Consider the following 10935-nt stretch of genomic DNA (forward strand, 5'->3'; position numbering starts at 1 on the left):
TGTTTCTCTCCCAGTTCCAAGGAAGCATTTTAGGAACTGGAAAATGTTAAATGCACTCAACCACCAAATGTATTTGGCAAAAACCTACCTGATAAAGAATCACAATGCACTTTATCATACTGAATACTCAAAATGTTTCCCTTTACCAAACTCATTTAACAAATAAGTAGTTTTTTCCATTACATCCATTAATATCATGCAGAACACTATTCTGAGGGATATAAATTGGGATAAAGTTCAAATATGTGACCTATAGGGTCCCTTCCTGTGCTGAGTCTATTATCCTAAAATGCAATATAGGTCCAAGGACAAACTTCTACCTAACCGCAAGTGGCACCTGGGAAGCAAAAATATACCCCTAGGGTACAGTTTTCTCAACCTCAGTACTACTGACATCTTGGGCTGAGTAAATTTTTTTCATCATGGGGTGCTATCCTCTGCATTGTAGGATGTTTAGCAGCATCTCTGGTTTCCACCCACTAGATGCTAATAGTACCCTTCTGTAAATTATGACAACCAAAAATGTCTCCAGACATAACAAATGTTGGGGTGGGGAGTGCAACTTAACACCAATTGAGAACCACTGCCTAGAGATAAAGATTATATACATACACACACATAAATATATTCTCTTCAGAAAGCAAAACATATACAGCTGCTTTGAATACTGCAAGTCAGAACTAACTCCACACCTAAAAATGAAAACCTCACTTTATTCCTTGTAAATTCACAAGACAGGACTCCAGATATAAGAATAACCTGGAAGCATTCTCACCTTGCAAAAACGTTTAGCTGCAGAAACCCAAGGGGAAGGGTTAGGCCACTTGGCTGGCCAAAAGGCCAAGAATTAAAATAATCACTCTTGCACTGCAAACTGAAGCAAAAATCAGATAAAGTTTCCCCATAATGTGACTTCTACTCACCTTTTCTTCATCATTCCCTCATTACTCTGAACAAAGGAAAGAGATAAAGACACAGGAGAAGGAAGGATGGTTAGGGGAAGTGTCCATGAAGTTGTCAAAATTTCAGCTGAGGCTTAAAATTAGCTAAAACTCCATTATATAAAATGGCTAGGACAAGAGAATGGTAACGTGCCACTCTAGTGAAGAGGAAATGGCACGAAAAAGGCAAGGCTGTGGGAAACAGGATGTCCTAGGGTTAAAAGAAATGAACAATTTGCTTGAATATATAAAGCACATTTTAATAGAAGAAACAGTGTAGAAAGAAGGGGAAAGGCAGTCTGAAGCCAGATCATTAATGGACAACCTTGAATAGTCAGCCTTTACTCAGGCTTAAAGACAGCAGAATGTCATTAAAGGTTTTTAAAATGGGAGTGACACACTGGAGCTGTGCTTCAGAGAGACCAGTTGGGTAGGATGGAAAAAAAGTAAAAAGACATCTAGATGGCAAAAGACCAATGAAGAAGCTACTGCAATAATCCAGACAGGATGCAATGATAACCTCAACTAAGGTGGTCACCAAAGAATGGTCAAAGTCTCCTTTCAAAGCTTAAATCCAAAAATGTAACAGGGCTAAAGAATAACACAAGGGCCAAATATCTGACATAAACAAAAATATAATAGCTCGTAAAGGCTGGAGAGAAAGCTCTCTTTTCCTTCTACCTCCTATGATGAAATCCCTCCATAAGCTGTTCAGGTATGGTATTCTCTGTATTCCTTACACTACCAACCCAGCCCTGGTCCGCTCATCAGCTTCTGCCTAGATTATAACAACTTCCTGTCTGGGGCCTTGGTCTCCCAAACCATCCTTTACCTTTATATCATCACTTTCCTACTCTGGGAAGTTACTACTACCTTTTTTACCAGTCCAAATTCTTCAAGATGAAACTTAAAATAACATCAGGGCAAGTACATCCGGTAGCATGGACCCAGAACTCCCCACAGATTCCCAACTGCTATCTTTGCCTATGCTGCTACTTCTATCTGGAAGGCCCTTCTCCCACCCTTTTGGCCCAAAACTTATTAACTCTTCAACACACAGCATCTATACAGAAATTTCTCAGACTCCTCAGATTCATATCACTTTCTTCCTGCTTAAACTTCATAATGCACTTAAAGTCACTATCACTCAAGTCAATGATCTGAATACTCCCTAATTGTCAATTTATCAACTCTATTTCCAAGACAAGCAAAATTCCTTAATAGCATCCTTCTTTTGCATGCTCACTAACTTTACCTAGAGCATGGTAAGTAAGTACTATAAGCACTGACTGGGCCAGAGTAGTCAAAAAAAGGCTTCGTGAGGTGGGCCTTCAAGCATAAGTTAGATTTTGCCAAGAAGAAAAAGAGGAGGAAATTCTAATCAAGAAACTGACACAATCAAAATAATGGGAAGGATCTGGTGGATTATCCACAGAACAACTCAGATAAACCAGGTGGTTTATGTAGTTTCTCAGGAGAAAGAGGGCCGGCCCGGTGGCGCACTGGATAGTGCGCCGCTTGGGAAGCGCGGCGGCGCTCCCGCCCGAGGGTTCGGATCCCACATACAGACCGGTTCCCGCTCACTGGCTGAGCGAGGCGCGGGAGCAACGCTGAGGGTTGCGATCCCGTTGCCGGTCCCCGGTCCGGTACGGGGGCAACACTGAGGGTTGCGATCCGTTGCCGGACACGGAAAAAGACAAAAAGACAAAAAAAAAAAAAAAAAAAAGGAGAAAGAGAGCACCTATGGAGTGATTTGTGATGAAGAACAGTAAGCTACATTGTGGGATGCACTAGAAAGTACTTCTTTTACAAAGAAACAAATGTAGATTTATTATGGAATACAATGGGAAGGGGGACACAAAATTTTTATTAAAAAACAAAAAAATAATGTGGATCTCACCCCCCACATCCCTTACACCTCCCTTTGTCAACAGGACTTCTTAACCAAAAAAGTTTTAAAATTACCAAAGGAAACAACTGACCAGAGGATAGGTTATTACAACATGCTCACTAACATTAACTGACCTTTTACTATGTCAGCCACTGTGCTAAGTATTTTGCATACATTCTTATTTAATCTTCATAATAACACTGTAAGGTAAGTACTACTGTCCTCATTTAATAGATGAGGAAACTTGATGCTCAGAGAAGTCAGGTAATTTACCCATGATCACTCAACTACTGAGCTGCAGAGGGAGGATCTCTTAACTCTAAAGCCCACGCTTCTGATTAATACAGTACGTAGATTAAGGCTAGGTTTAAACTGGAAGGGTCTTAACTGCTAAACATTAGATTTTGAAAGACAGTGAAGGAACACCAACTACCTATTGAATATCTCCAGTAAATATTTATTAAAATGCCTACAGTATTCAAAGCACCACACTAAGTACCTACAGGGAAGACAAGGACTGGTTAAGACAGACACTAATGTGTGATGGGGATCCCTAGGCACATTGTGGATCCCTCACACAGGCTGAGAAGTAGACAAGGTCAGGGAAGGCCTCCCAGAGGAAACAGCATCTAAGCTGAAACCTTCTCAAGAAGAGTAGGATCCAGCACTGCCCATACAACTACTTCAAGCATCCTGTACTCAAAACCCATTCCCCAGCTGGCTGATTAGCTCAGTTGGTTAGAGCATGGCCTAATAACACCAATGTCCAGGGTTTAGATCCCTGTACTGGCCAGCTGCACCCCCCCCCCCAAAAAAACTCCCTGATTCCCTGCCCCAACAGCAAATCCAAAACCAATTCCTGCCCCTCAACATCCCCTATGTGAGTGAATCTCAATCACCAATTTACCTTTTATCATAAATATCTCACTCAAATGTCCACTAACACCAAACACAAATAATAGAAAGACTACAGGAGTTTATGGTCTAATACTGGAGACACCAATTGTAAGTTTCATTAATGCCAAAGATAATAAGATATTATTAGGTGTGAAAGTAGCCTAGATGATAAAGCACTGTGTTTTCTCTGAAAGGGTCAAGGAAAATTCCCAGAAAGAGATGACATTCTAACTGAATTTTGAAGGGTGAAGGCAGGGGGGAAGGGTTTCAACAGGCAGAATGATAAGCACATTAGTCCCACCCTTAGTGCCATTGCCTTAGATCAGAACCTCATTAGGTACTTGCAGTAATAATTTCCCAACTATTCTTCTTGTCTCAGCAAGCTCCTATCTAGTGTCCACTACCAAAATGATTATTAGAAAGGGAGAAAGGAGAGAAGGAAGAAGGGAGGAAACTTAAATCTGACCATGTCATGCTTAAAATCCTTCAGTGACTCTAGGGTAAAGATGAATCCCAATTCCCACACAGCAGATATCTGCCCCCTTTTCACGTTCAACCTCATCTGCATCCTGTCCTCACTACAGCCACCTGAATACTTATGTATGGTTTGTTCCTAGCTCTTCTATGCCCATGCACCTTTGTTCATGCTAGATTTTCCTTTAAAGGTTCAGCTCCAAGATTACATGCTCTTTCAAGTATTCCCCACATTCCTTCCAGGTTGTTAGGGGGCCCTCCCTAACACCTCACAGAATAATATAAACTCTCAGTTTTGTCTGTTCTCTCCTCCTTCCCTAGACTACATACTTCTTAAAAGTAGGGTTATGGTTTGTTTTATTTATCTCTATCCCCTACATGCAGCACAGTGCCCAGAAGACATGTGGACCAATACATGCTACGTAAACTGAGCATTCTATGTTTAATGCACCAGATGGAGAGCCATCAGGAAGTTAATGGGGATATATGATCATGACCTGGACCAACAACCTAACAAGCAGCAGGCATCAACTGAATATAGGATAGACCTCATCCACCTCAAGTTCCAGTCATTTACATGGCCAGGCACTGGCAACCAGACTGGCAAACTTTTTAACTACACTTTTTAAACTATTAAATTTGGTTGCATAGCATTTTGAAGCAGTATCTATCAAAATTTTAAATGCATTACCCAAACTTTCACTCAGCAATTGTACTTCTAGGAATCTATACAAAAGAAATATTCTCATGGGTACATAAAGATGTGTATGCACAATTTTTTCACTGAAGAACTGTAATACAAAAAAAAAAAAAAAAAACCCAAAAAGAAAAACACCTAAATTTTAAAAAGACCAAGCCACATAACAAGTATGATCCCATCTGAGTTAAATAAATATATAAACACAGGGCTGGCCGGTTAGTTCACTTGGGAGAGTGTAGTGGTGATAACACCAAGGTTAAGGGTTCAGATTTCTGTACTGGCCAGCACATGCACAGAAAAAAAATTGAAAGGTGACTATATATCAAGCTATTAATGGTATTTATCCTATTTCTATCCTATCACTGAATTTAAATTTCCTATCAGTCATTAGCTCACAAAAGGCAAAGAGGAAAAAATTCACTTTTATCTTATCTCTAACAAACCCTAATGATGCAAGTACTTCTGAACAATCCTAACATTGGAGACTTCTTGCAGATTCCAAACAGTTCAAAAGTAAATGTTTATTCTTGGGGGTCTGTGGCCAAATCCCGCTGAAATCTACTTTACCCCTTTAAAGTAAATTAATGATTTTAAAAATTACACTCTTCCAGTGCCAGAGAAATGTTAAAAGTTAAGATTAACATACTTCTTTTATTATCTTAGGAGGCAAAAAACTAGAAGGTAAGGAGTAAAACACTAACTGCAAAAAACTGTAGTCCAATTTTTTTTGATAGATGCTTAATGGTCTTCAAACATCCTCAGTTCTCCATGGTAGTATATAAATAGTTTAATAAAACTCTCCTGACAGTTCAACTTATCAGACTCATATTTCTACAAAGTTTCTACACTAGAAAATATGAGAAACTAATTAGGTTTTAGCCTCTCTCCCTTCACACCCTGATGGAGGTCTAACAAGCATCACAAAGGCCAAATAGCAAGAGAAAGTCTGGATATCAGTTCTTAGTAAGTCTTGGTTTAACGTCCTAACAACAAAATTGATAGTCATCTTTTTTATTCCCCAACCCATTCCTTCCAACTGAATTTAACCAGGTCTGACCTTAAGATGCTCCTTTTTTAGAAAAGAATTAAAAGGTGAGGAACTCCATTAAGTTTGATGCCACTCAAGGAAGTTTTTCCAAACAAGGGCAGAATTTGCCATACTTAAAAATTTAGAGTAAGATCTCATTTTGGATTCTGGGTTCATTTAACAAGAACCAGAGCTGTTGATAACATGAAACTGCACTGAATTTACCTCTACTTAACATTTCTTGACTCTCAAAAGTTTGGGGAGAAACTTTAATCCTAAAAAAAAAAAAGAACTAAATGAAAGAGGGCAAGTTCACAGTCAACAACAACAAAATACACAGCTAAATAATCCCCTGGTAGAGGGCAATCAAATGTTAAAATTCAACAGACCTAGCTTAAAATCCTGGAAAAGCAAGGCTTGTAGAAAGTAACATTTATTAAGCAACTATTATTTGCCACACTGCACTACCCAATGGGGAAACAAGAATTTAAAAGGTCTCCTCCATCTTGCAAGTTGAAAGGCCTCTTGACATAAAGGTTTAAAATCGAAATCTTTAAATTCTTCCTTCTGACTACCCGTTTTTTTTTTTTCATTCCTAAGTACGAGTTGTGCTCTCTGCTTTGGTGAAGTTGGTTTCCACATACTCTACACTTTAGCTTTGCCCTTTTCCTGTCAAAAATAAAAAGCTTAACACATAAAGAACAAATACCTATTGTAGCCCCTTTTACAGTCCAGGCTTTTTGGTAAATCACACCTATTGACTTGTTTCCTCTTATATATTTTATCCTACATCCTAAAAGACAGGCACATGGGTTTAACATAGAAACAAATAACTAATAGTTACCCTCCCAAATGTGCACACTGGTCTTTTCCAATGACCCACAATTCTCCCCTCAGTCTGCAACACCCAAGGATATACCTCCTATCTTTTCTGGTAGCCTTCAAATGTTGGTAACCTCTAGTAAAGAGGAATATTTGTCTTTTCTAACCATACTGTGGATCACCTGAGTTTTGAGCTCACATTTAAGGAAATGGGATGTATTGACGAGAGCCTTATTTTGTGTTACACTCTGGCAGGAATATTTTTGCACAACTTTTCATATGACCAGAGACTAAATATGCAATTTATTAGGACAGAAACTATAATTTAAACCTACATCTTCAGAAGTAACATGAGAACTCAAAAACCAGTCTTAATATAGATTTCCAAGAAACAGTTAAGTTAAAGTCCTATTTTAGGGAAAGGACATGGTCCAAGTCCTCTTTGCACAACATAGTAGGCAGGCCAGGTGTTTGGGGCCATATTATCTGAGACACCTGCACTGTACTCCTTCATAAAGAGAGCAAGTAAAAGAGCACTAATGTAAAATAGGCTTTCTGAGACCTAGAACAATCTAACCAATCAAGGTAGAAACTTACTTAAAATGGATAAAGAGGGCCTAAAAAAGGTGTTTTAAAACTCTAAATAAACTACTCAATGATGAGATTTGCTCTGGGGCAAGGACGACATACTGAGTCTACACTATTCCCTCCCCTCTACTCAAGAGAATGGAGAGGTCCTTGGTGGGGGAGGGGAATCAGTAAGTGTTAAAAACTTATACATTTATGGGCCGACCCCGTGGCACACTCGGGAGAGTGCGGGGCTGGGAGCGCAGCGACGCTCCCGCTGCGGGTTCGGATCCTATATAGGAATGGCCGGTGCGCTCAGCCAGTGAGCGCGGTGCTGCCGGTCACAAAAAAGACCAAATAAATAAATAAAAACTTATACATTTGTCCAGAAAGGAAGTCACTTAATTTGTATGTCTTAATGGCTTCCCCAAGAAGAAAGAAATAGCCTCTACCAAGGAAGCTGGATAAATACAAAAGGAACAGCATTACTCTTACTCTTTAATAAATACAGGGTTTTCTATGACTATTGTTTAGAGAATCCAGTATGGATTAGTTTAACATTTTTTAGAACATTATAAAAATTGTTTTTCTAATATAAGAAGGTAACTAAGCTTTATTCACAAAAGGGCTCAACTAGAACCATTCAATACTAAAATACATTCTCAAACAAGCATCAGCCCTATGTTTACAGATTACAGGAATCCTGCTAAAACAGAACAAAGCTAAACCTTGTTATTCACTTAAAAATACAATTAAAATCTGTGGTCAGCCCAATAAAACCCAGAGGATGCCGAGAGACTGGTTAACAGTGTAGCATTACTAGAGATAGAAGAGTGCTGGCAGTGTTTAAAGAAAAAAAAATTGAAAATAGTTGTATTCCTTCCTTCTCACCTTGGTAAAGTTCACAAGTGAACTAAGGCTTACTAAATTTTTTAGCTTCCAGAATTTTCCTCAATGATAAGTCACCTAACAAAGAGTGCTCTGCAGGTTTAGCCACAGAAATAACATGAGTAGGCAGAAAGAAATAAAATTAAACAAAAATTTAACATCTCACTTTGGTAAAGCACAAAAGTCAAATAATGTTCTGAATAATGCTTTCAAGAAAGATGGAGTAACACTTCTAAGTACTTCACTTCAACAGATTCATATGGGTGAAAAGACCAAAAACCCCACCCTACCACAAAGGCCCTAAGAATTAATTGATCACTCTTAACTGTTTACAGCCACAAATCACAAATCCTTATTTTATATATATTTAAATGAGCAGTCATCAGAGACAACCATCCTCACCATAACACAGACCTTACGAACGTTTGTAACATCTAATGTTTCCCTACAAGTAGTTCACACTTGAGAAATAAAAAGTCAACCACCTCAAATTATATCACTACCAAATACATCCACTATGCTAAAAGACAAAGGAATTGCATACTTTGTTGGGTAAACCTAGTGGAAATCCAATTTGGAATTCCATGACTATGGGTAGTTATCCCACAGTTGGAATACATTTTTTAAATTCCCAAGGGATGAGCATTTTTACCTTGCCTTATTTTTAGAAATACTCATCACATCGCACACATCACATGACATGATGTAACTGTTAGCAAAGAAAGTGGCCCAAACGATTGAAAATATACATGGTAAAATGATCAATGCATACTCAAGAATCACAACATTTCACATTTACTTTGAAAATTAAAAGAATACATTTCTTAATTCGCAATGTATTTTTTAATTAGAAAAATGTCTAGTAACCTATGTAAAAACAGAGAAATGTACCTCGTATTTTATAAAATAGGAATTTACTCAAATTAATTATGAAACCAACATGAAGAAACAAATGATAGAATGATATTCTTAAAGCTACAGGATTAAAAGCAAAAATTCTCTGGATCAAAAACGTTAATGAAATACCCTTAGGTGGAAAACAATTATTACTCAAAAGTATTCACTGTTAGGAGAAAAGAAAAACAGTTTTAACTGACAACGCCTGCAGACAATTGAAATTTTCTAAATTGGTCAGACAGTATGGTAGAAAAGGAACCAACTACAGCCTATAGAAGAGGGGGAGGGGAAAACACACCCACGTAAGCCTTTGTAAATAGAGGTAATTTAAATGACCCAAAAAACAGGGAAAATATAAACTACAGACTATTCTCAGAAATGGAAAACATTCCAATGTACTATACTTCTCATACTTGAAAGTACTTTTGAGATGAAGTTCAGTAACAATCTATAACTATATCATGATTATGCAAGGCAAAGATTATGTAATTTTATCGTTTGTTTTAAAATGTTCCCCGACTCTAAAACTAAAACAACTAAAACATTTTGATCTCTCCAATGAGAGTGAAGGTTCCTTTGGGCCACAGTTTAAAAATATAACACACACCCCGAAATAAACAAAAAAAAACACAATGATTGCTAGCCACGTGACAAAGGAGATGGCAACACCAGGATTGTGAATGGAAGGGAGGGAGGCGAGGCTGGAGGACTGGAGAGATTTCTCGGAACTTTAGGGACCGCGGGATTCGGGTCTCCCGACCCTTGAGGTACTCAACTCTAGCCTCTACGAGTTGTACTGCTAACACTCTCAAGTACAGTTTCATTAATAGGTCACGGAATATGCTCCAGTGACCTCCAGGATAAAGAGGGAAAAAACGGAGGAGGAAAAGAGCAATTTAAAGTGGCGCCATCATGACACCCCTTCTCCCCAAGGCAATCAATAAGCAATAGTTAAGTAACACGTTTCTCTAAAAATCCACACTGGGATTCCAACATCAGAAAACAAAAGGACTTTTAAATAAAACCTGAGAGTAGGGTTGTTTATCGTACAGAAAACAAACTATTTGCAGAGAATCAAAAGACCGTCAGACGGAAAACAGGCCCCCCCAAAGGGGGTAAGATTCCAACTCACTGAAAAGCAAATAAATGCCTCTTCCTCTTTAGTTTTTAAATAGAAAAAGAAAAAAAAAAAAAAACCAAACACGTCCGCCTGCGGGAGACTAGATCTGAAAACATAAGTGACCTCAATTTACAGGCAACCAAAATAATAAATAAATGAAACAATCAGAGTTGTGATACAAATCGTCAATCGCTCAAGATGTGTATTTCGAGCAAAGGCCTTTTGCAGTCATGAGAAGTTCAAGGCGAGAGCGAGAGTTTGTTTAGGAATTTTTTTTTTAAGCGAATAAATCATGTTCTTCAGGCCGCCTTTTTAAATAGAACGCCAAAGGAAAACCTAGCGAACTAGGCGGCAGCTGGTGGGGAAAGGCCCCCGCACACCCCCGCCCTTGGGGCGACTCCCAGCCCAGACCCGCAGCGGGGAAGCCCGGAGAGGCCATTTAAAGTTCCGGGTATTTTTCCTCCCCTGCCCTGCCTTTCTAGTTACAACTAACAAAGAGAGTGAGAAATGGGAGCCACAGGGAGAGCGAGAAGGAGAAAGGGCAGCGGGAGGAGGAGAGGAGCAGTAGCAGCACCTACCACGTGATGGAGAAGCGTAGCCCGGGCGGATTCAGCCCCACAAAATGGGCGCAGTTTGCAAACAACCCCCCGGCCTGGGCGCCGAGGGCCGGCGGCGGGCGGAGTTCACACTTGAGAAATAAAAAGTCAAACA

General features: G+C 39.1%; 1 protein-coding gene across 2 annotated transcripts in view; it reads right to left on the bottom strand.

Annotated features, from left to right (window-relative positions):
• Window positions 1–10935, bottom strand: part of KANSL1 (KAT8 regulatory NSL complex subunit 1) — a 200461-nt gene that overhangs the window by 161839 nt on the left and 27687 nt on the right. The window contains exon 1 of one of the 2 annotated variants that reach the window (XM_008582692.1): window positions 10803–10897. The exons of the other annotated variant lie outside the window; for it this stretch is intronic. The gene's annotated coding sequence lies outside the window, so the exon portion shown is untranslated. Of the gene's footprint in view, window positions 1–10802; window positions 10898–10935 lie in introns of those variants that run through there. 2 annotated transcript variants of the gene reach the window in all.

This window comes from Galeopterus variegatus, unplaced genomic scaffold (assembly GCF_000696425.1).
Source record: "Galeopterus variegatus unplaced genomic scaffold, G_variegatus-3.0.2 Scaffold2698, whole genome shotgun sequence".
Taxonomy (NCBI): domain Eukaryota; kingdom Metazoa; phylum Chordata; class Mammalia; order Dermoptera; family Cynocephalidae; genus Galeopterus; species Galeopterus variegatus.